The sequence below is a fragment of the Strix uralensis genome, chromosome 29 (genome assembly GCF_047716275.1).
Source record: "Strix uralensis isolate ZFMK-TIS-50842 chromosome 29, bStrUra1, whole genome shotgun sequence".
Lineage (NCBI taxonomy): Eukaryota > Metazoa > Chordata > Aves > Strigiformes > Strigidae > Strix > Strix uralensis.
The window spans coordinates 2,919,917-2,927,229 of record NC_134000.1 but is presented as its reverse complement, the minus strand read 5'-3'; the positions used below and the strand labels follow the sequence as shown (position 1 = coordinate 2,927,229).

Genomic DNA, 7,313 nt, shown 5'->3' with positions numbered 1-7,313 from the left:
TCCAAAATGACCAAGCTATAGAGGAATCTGCTTTCCAGTTACGTGGTGCCTCTGGCAGAACGGTTTCCCTTCAGCTTTTCCAAATCTCAACTTCTGGAAATTGTCACTCGCCTGCATTTCTCATTTCAACCAGCGGAGGGCAACTGGTCATCAGGAAAATGAATGCAGTTTACTAAAGCTGACTTGTTCACTTCGAAGTCATAAACTGCAAAAGTAGTAAAAATAATTAGTCCTGAAAAAAGCAGTCTACTTTAAAAACATACCTTTTGATAAACATTTTTTCCCCTAATGTAAATATCGTGGTTTAACCCCAGCCAGAAACTAAGCACTCTATCCCAGCCAAAACCAGGACAGTGAGTTAAAATAGTCTCCCCTTGCCCCACAAGCCCCAGCAACCACTGCACTTTTATTGCTGTTCACTCTAACCATTATTCGTTGTGTATGATTAATCTGCTAGTAAATCACAGCTTTTGGCAAATAAAAGAGGATTCCACTTACAGTGCCATGAAAGCACTTCTGTCAAATTGGAATTGACAAAATCTGCACCCTTAAATCGTGCTTTGCATTCTATCTGTTTTGTACTGCGTTATTAAACAGACACTGTGAACTGTAAGTTGTTTGATCTTTTTTTTCAACTTGGACTTTAAACAGAAAAAAGTACAGCAATTCTTTGCTCTGTTTTTGAAGTCTTTCCTCCTTATTGAAGCAATTTTGAAAGAACCTTTTCTTTTCCATGTTAGGCACTCATCACTGTATCCCCTGAACCCTTCAATGTTTTGGCCCTTTCAGCACAGGAATCTCTCCCTTTTTAGGGTCACAGTAATGTGGGTCCAATTCAAAGACTTTTTAAGGGAAAGAAATATGCAAACATTATAAATCCACGTGTCTTCCTCTTTTCTCTGTTCTCTGTAACGCCAAAGACTAATTTCCTGCTTCTGATATATGTAACACTGGGCAGCAGCCTGTGCCAGCTGAACCTCAGGCCCCTTCTTCTCAGAGGTCCTCTGAGACTAGAGAAAAGCAGTTTGGTCCCTTCTACTCTGCAGCTTGCTGCAGAACGACCCTGAGACCTTCCAACTCTGCTTCCCTGAGAGATGTGAAGCACTGCTTGTATATAAAGTGGTGGGAACTTGCTTGCATCCCACTGTTCCAGGATGGCTCCTACCCAGCCAGGCACAGTTTTACCAACAGAGAACAAGGGGGCTGTAGCTCCCTCCATCATTAGCAGCCACCCATAAATTAGGAGCCGCCCGTGCAGTACCTCTGTTTTTCATCGCAAAGCAGTGGGGCTCTGAGGACTGTGCAGCTTCTCACAACCCAGAGCAAGGTTGTGAATGGCCATAAAGGTGCAGCACAGCCAGCTCTGTGTAGGGCATTAGTACTAGGAGACAGACCTTGGTACAAATGAATCAGGACCTGTACGAGGCTGCATCCCAGGGACTTGGACTCGTGTGCAGACTTCCCATGTTTATCTACAGAATAGGCCATGACTTGACTGGGCAAAGAGATTTAATCCTTCTCAAAAGAAAGCATTCATTTGACAGGGAATGGTTGCTGTGTTTGAAATGAAGATGGCTCAAGGCAAAAGCAGATTGCTTGGCTGAATGACCTCTTGGCTGGTCTCTGGCTGCCTTTGAAATGGTATTTGGTCTTTGGCCTTACACACCACATAATGGTGCGTTTCTCCAGCCTGCGTGTTTTCTTACAAGCACTTTTGTCTAATCACTAGCTGAGAAACCAGCCTACTGTGTATGTTGTAAAACATTCTGTTTATACTTGGGCTTTTAGTTTACCATCTGCGCACAGCTTAGCTGCAACATCTCTGCAGATCTGTTTCTCCTCTGCTGCCAAGTCCCTGTTGCAAGCCCTCGGAGGAGCATGATTCACTTCAGACTTTCTAATAAAACTCAGGCTCTTTGGAAGCTCTCTTTTAATACCTATGCCCCGCTCACAGCAAATGCAGTGGTACAGATTTAATGCTTTTCTACAGACTCAGTGATTCGTATCTGAGTGGCACTGAAGCATAACCAATTCTACATGCAGTCACTGATGCATATATACCTCCACTCTGCCCTTGCTAACATATATCCCATTCTCAAAGCCATTGACACAAATTCATTCAGGCACTGGAGCTGCTGGCACCCACACAAGCCATTTGCACTGCACCTTGTAATCACTTTTTATTTTAAACCCATTTTCTTTAAGAACCGGCCTTTGCACTAATCCTCAGGGGGAATATTTTGAGCCCAGGCTTCCTTCCTTGAAGTAGGACACTTTTCGTAAGAATCAGAAACAAGCTACATGCTCATTACTTGTAGGCTTGGATACTCTGCCAGTGCGCAGATGAGGAAGGCTGAATATAAGAGCAGGCAGACACTACTTCACCTGCCCCACAGAGCCTTGCGTTTTTATAGGTAAGCATTCTGGCTTACAGAGAACAGGCATAAGCCTGACCAGATACTTAAAGAGAGAAAGGGGAAAGAAAAAGTACTTTCAGTATTCTGTTTGAGAATAGGAGTGTTTTACTGAAGGTTAATTCTTCTTGATATGAGGTGCTGGAGTGGATTTCCAGAGGCATTTAGTCCCCAAAACCGGTTGTAAAAGAGTTTTCAGATACTGCCCCAAATAATTCTGATGCAAAATCTGTCCTCATCTTAGACACTAATAACTGACTTTACAACTCTTTTGGTAAGAGAGAGGAGCCTGAGCAAAGTTAGGTTTATGAGACAATTTGCAGGCCATGGATCGCTGCAGAAATAGGAGTGACGAGACCACACCTCCAAAAGCCCCTGTGCAGAGCCAGTCCTTTCACTTCCACCTTACCGTCCCTGTTCTGCTTCTGCACCTGCACTTCAGCCGCCCCTCCCAGGCCCACCCCACATGCCAGCTGCAGCGGACGCAGCCCAGGGCTGCTGGCACTCAGCGAACCTGCCCTCGAGGCGCAGCCCCCTCCCACAGCCCCTCCTGTCTCACCGTATCCAAGACGCACGAAGGAGGACTGGTTATGTGACCTGTGTCTGCCCATTACGCGACCACATGCTCATCCTGCCCATGATGTAAGATGTCTGCGGGATAATACAGAGGCTAGTGGGAAGGCTGCTGAGCACCCTGCAAAACGGGAGAAGGATGCGTTTAATCCTGGTACCGGAGGAAGAGAAGAGGGGAAAGGTTTGGACTTCATGAGGCTCTAAATGCAAGAATGAAAACCAAGTGAAGGCAGTGAATAAGGCACAGCATAGGAAAGGACCTTTAAAAATCTTTTCTTCGATGTCCAGTGGCATAGTGAGGAATCACACTGCAGGCACAGCAAGATGACTGAGAGGCATCTTGTAAGGACAGACCAAGGTGGCCATGGTACACGTGTCTCAGCACAAAGGCCAAACTGGTTTTTGCTGCCTCAGGAATGAGGACCGGGACCTTGAGCTGCGTGAGCTTGCTGTTCCTCCTGCCAGGGCAGTGGAAACCATGAAGCTGCAGAGAGCTGGGGATGAGTCTCTTTAACCAAGTAACAAGCAATAGGACAAGAGGGAATGGCCTCAAGCTGCGCCAGGGCAGGGTCAGACTGGCTCTTAGGAAGGATTTCTTTGCAGAAGGGGTTGTTGGGCGTTGGAATGGGCTGCCCAGGGCAGGGGGGGAGTCCCCATCCCTGGAGGGGTTGAAGAGTCGGGTTGAGCCAGCGCTGAGGGATCTGGTGGAGTTGGGAACGGTCAGGGTGAGGTTCACGGTTGGACTGGAGGAGCTTCAAGGGCTTTTCCAACCTCGATGATTCTGTGGTTCTGTGAATACTGCTCCTCAGAAGGGTGACGGACCTCCTGGCCTTCCCTCGTTCTAGGACTGGCTTGCCTGATTGGGTTTTAGTACCTTTGAAATGAGGATTTGGAGAGGATCGCACTATTGTTACTATTAGATTGCCGTGTCACTATTACTTTTATTTCAGTTCTGCCAGGAGAGGAGAGGCGGGATGCCATCGGGCTACTTATGTCACACGCCGAGAACAAAGAGCCGGCCTGGCGAGCTCGCTGCCTGCTGCGCGCAGCAGATACACGACACAAAACGGGGGAGCCCGGGGAAACAATGCGATGACACTGGTCAGCAGAGCCGGCGGCGGCCGCAGCACGCGAGCCCGCGCCGCCGTCACGCTGCGGTCAGGGCTGGGGCAAAAAAGGGCTTAACGGGGTTTGGACGGGGAACAATGCGGCAGCCCTGCTGATGTTGACAGGGTTCATCGGGGCAGCAAAACTGCCCATTGGAAAAATCTTTGGGTGGGTCATCAGGCCTCGCTTTGGCTGGGCAGAGAGCCACGGCGTGCGCCTGCAGGAGCAGGCAGCGGCCTAGAAACGCCCCGGGGAGTGGAAAAGCGTGTCCCTGGGTGCGAGGAGTGAGTATCAACGGGGCGCGGCGGCCGAGCGAGGGGCTGGGCCCCCCGCAGGCAGCGACGGGGTGCGCTGGGGAGCCGCGGGCGGGCGCGGAGCCGCTCCCGGGCCGGCCGGGCCTGGGCCCCGCAGCGCCGCCCGGCGAGAGGCCGCGGCTCCGCGGCGTCCCCGGCGGGGGCCGGGCGGGGGCGGTGGGCGGGCGGTGGCCCACCTCGGGGCCGGCTCAGCGCAGCCGCCGGCTCCGCCCGCCCCAGCGCAGAGCCGCGGCCACATCGGCGGGGAGCGGGAGCGGGAGCCGAGCCGAGCAGGTAGGTGCCCTGCGCCCGGCGGCAGCGGGCGAGGGGCGGCGCTGCCCGCGCTGGGGCCCCGCGGCCCCGCTCCCCTCAGCCCGGGGGGTCTCGGTGCGGGGTCGGGGGGCCGCAACCGGCGGCGGGGGCTCCCCGGGGGCTGCCGGCGGGGAGCAGCTGCCTCGGGCCCGGCGGGGCGGCAGCGCCCGCGGCGGTTAGTGCAGCCCCTTCCCCGGGTGGAGGGGTGGGAAAACCGCCTCTGCGTATGCCCGGTCAAACTGAAATTGGTGGGTGAGGTTTGAGCCTCTTGTGTAGCTGGTATATGGCCTAAAAATAATAAAAATCAAATAAATCATCAGGTGCAGTGGGCAGGCTGGTGTGCCCCGGCTGTGGGCCGAGCGGCTGGGCAGGGCTCCGGTCCTTGGCGAGTCGCCGCCGGGATTGATTTCTGAGGTGGAGGTTAGATGCCTCTGTAGCAATCTTACCCCCATTTCGACCACAAACAGCTGGTACTGGCCCAGCCTGCTGTATCTTATTTTTTTCCCCCATCCCTCTTAAGATCCCAGTGAAAGAGTTCAGAGCAGTGCTTGTGTTTCAACAGCTGGGCAGATGTTGGCTGTGAATTGTATTGCAGTGTGACTGTTAACAAATCTGTTGATACGGGGATAAGGGCTTGTTACAAGCCAGACATGCCATTTCAGCCCCAGAGCATAAAAGCTCTGCTGTGTATGCTTTAACATAAAATGGAGCACTCGGTACAAAAAAAAAAAAGAGCTGGGCGGGGGGGGGGGGGAACCCAGCCATCCTGGAATCTAAATGTTGGCTTCGGTAATCCGTAAAGCTAGTTCAGGATGAAGTGTTCCTATGTCTTGGACCAGCTTTAGCATTTCCATCTTCTGCATGAGATGAGAGCTTCAAACTTTACTCGCTGTGCGAGGGAGGGATGGAGTGTCCTGCTGCAGTGTCCTCGGCTGGGGAGGAGAGCAGCTCTTGGAGATGTTTGTGCTGCTGCTGGCGACAGAGGTTCACGGGGACGTAGCCCAGCGCTGGTGAGGCCTCTCCATGTGTAGCTTCTGAAAACACCCGTGTGCTTCTGTGCAAGCGAGGGTGTACAAGTTGGAGAGTACTGTTGGAAATCTGCCATCAGTGATACTTCCTTTCCATGAAAGACTTTTTTTTTTTTTAACTTGCTCAGGCACCTTGGGCTTGAGAAAAATCCTCTCCAAAGCTTGAGGTGTGAGCCTGCTGCCGTGAAGCTTGCTCACTGCGTGAGAACTGTTGAGCAGAAACATGTGTCTGGGATCCTTTTTGTGGACCACGAGGTCCCAGTGTGGAAATACTGCTCTGAAAATCTAGATGGAAGAGTCTAGTGAGAGGAGCAGTCTCCGTGGTGTGCTGATGTCAAAATAAGCATATGACAAACAAGCTGTAAAAATGACAAATTACTCAGATCTTACTAAATACTTCACAAGCACTAAGTGGGAAGAAGGTGTTAGTGTGGGAGAAGGGCACTGGTGGTGTGGTCAGTGACCTGGTCTGCAGTGTCACTGCATGGGCGGTGGCAGTCCTGCCAGTGTCCCACCACAGGACCCCTTTGTGGTTGCTGCAGTGGGGTCGTCTTTAACATTCATGTTTGTTTCTGGTCCTTTGGCTGGAGCAAGAACTCCCACACCTACAGCTGTGCTTAAAAAAACCCCAACTAATCTACGGGCACTTGCTCCATGTTGGGCTGCCACATGGGTGAAAAGGACCTTTGCCAACTGCCCTGCAAGCCAACGTGTGGCTTTGGAGTGGCTCAGGGAATTGAGTAGTCTCTCTTCACTCCTAGCATCCTTTCATTTAACACCTTTCATAGAAGGATCTTTCTTCCAAAATAGCTTCACTCTGTGGAGCCTCTCTGGGCCTGAACCTCTCTTGGTCTGGGCTTCTCTGTCCTTGCTGAGAGCTCTGGGGACCGCTGGGCCAACATCCTTGTCCCTGTGCAGCACAACAGGGGTGGCTGAATGAAGTCTTGCAGCGATCACTCAGCTTCTTCTTACCCGCATGCGACAGAAATAGAGCAAGACACAAGCTCAGTGCCTGGAGAAAGCTCTCCCCGCGGGTGATCTCTGTCCTGATGCATGGAAGCTTCTCCCTTAAGAGCATTTAGCAGCTTTAATGATGTGGCTCATCAGGACTCTTCATTCCTGTTATTGTCTCTATTTTAGTTCTCGGGGGACAGGCAGGTGTTGTGTGACCCACAACTGTAAGGTGATGCTCTAACGAGGCTTTCCCACAGCTTCATGGATGTTTCCTGCCTCTGCTACCCCAGCCACTCCCTGCTTTAAACTCCATGAAGTGCAGGGGGCAGTTAGTATGAAATTCCTCATCTGACTGTAGCTGAGGAAAGGTTTTATCCCTCTCGTGTCTATCCGGGTCCTTGTGTCACAGCTGTAAGGCAGCAGGAGATGGTCCAGGACTGTAGGCATTCATCCAGTACATGTTTAAATTGGAGAGGTGCTGGTTGGAGTTTTGCAGACCTCTGGTAACCAGAGGCCCTGAGGCACTTTCCAACTCAAACCACGGCCGTGGTTCTCGGTGCCTGCTGGCACTGTTACAGCAGGAAGCATGCACCAGGGGCCAAAGGTGCTGCCACAAGGACCTTCTGCACTGG

General features: G+C 51.8%; 1 protein-coding gene across 2 annotated transcripts in view; it reads left to right on the top strand.

The window, feature by feature from the left end:
* Positions 1-4,315: 4,315 nt before the first annotated feature.
* CD82 (CD82 molecule) overlaps positions 4,316-7,313 on the top strand; it is a 43,648-nt gene continuing 40,650 nt past the window's right edge. Inside the window, exon 1 of one of the 2 annotated variants that reach the window (XM_074852519.1) lies at positions 4,316-4,378. The gene's annotated coding sequence lies outside the window, so the exon portion shown is untranslated. Of the gene's footprint in view, positions 4,379-4,561; positions 4,682-7,313 lie in introns of those variants that run through there. The other variant, XM_074852518.1, reaches the window with a different exon arrangement.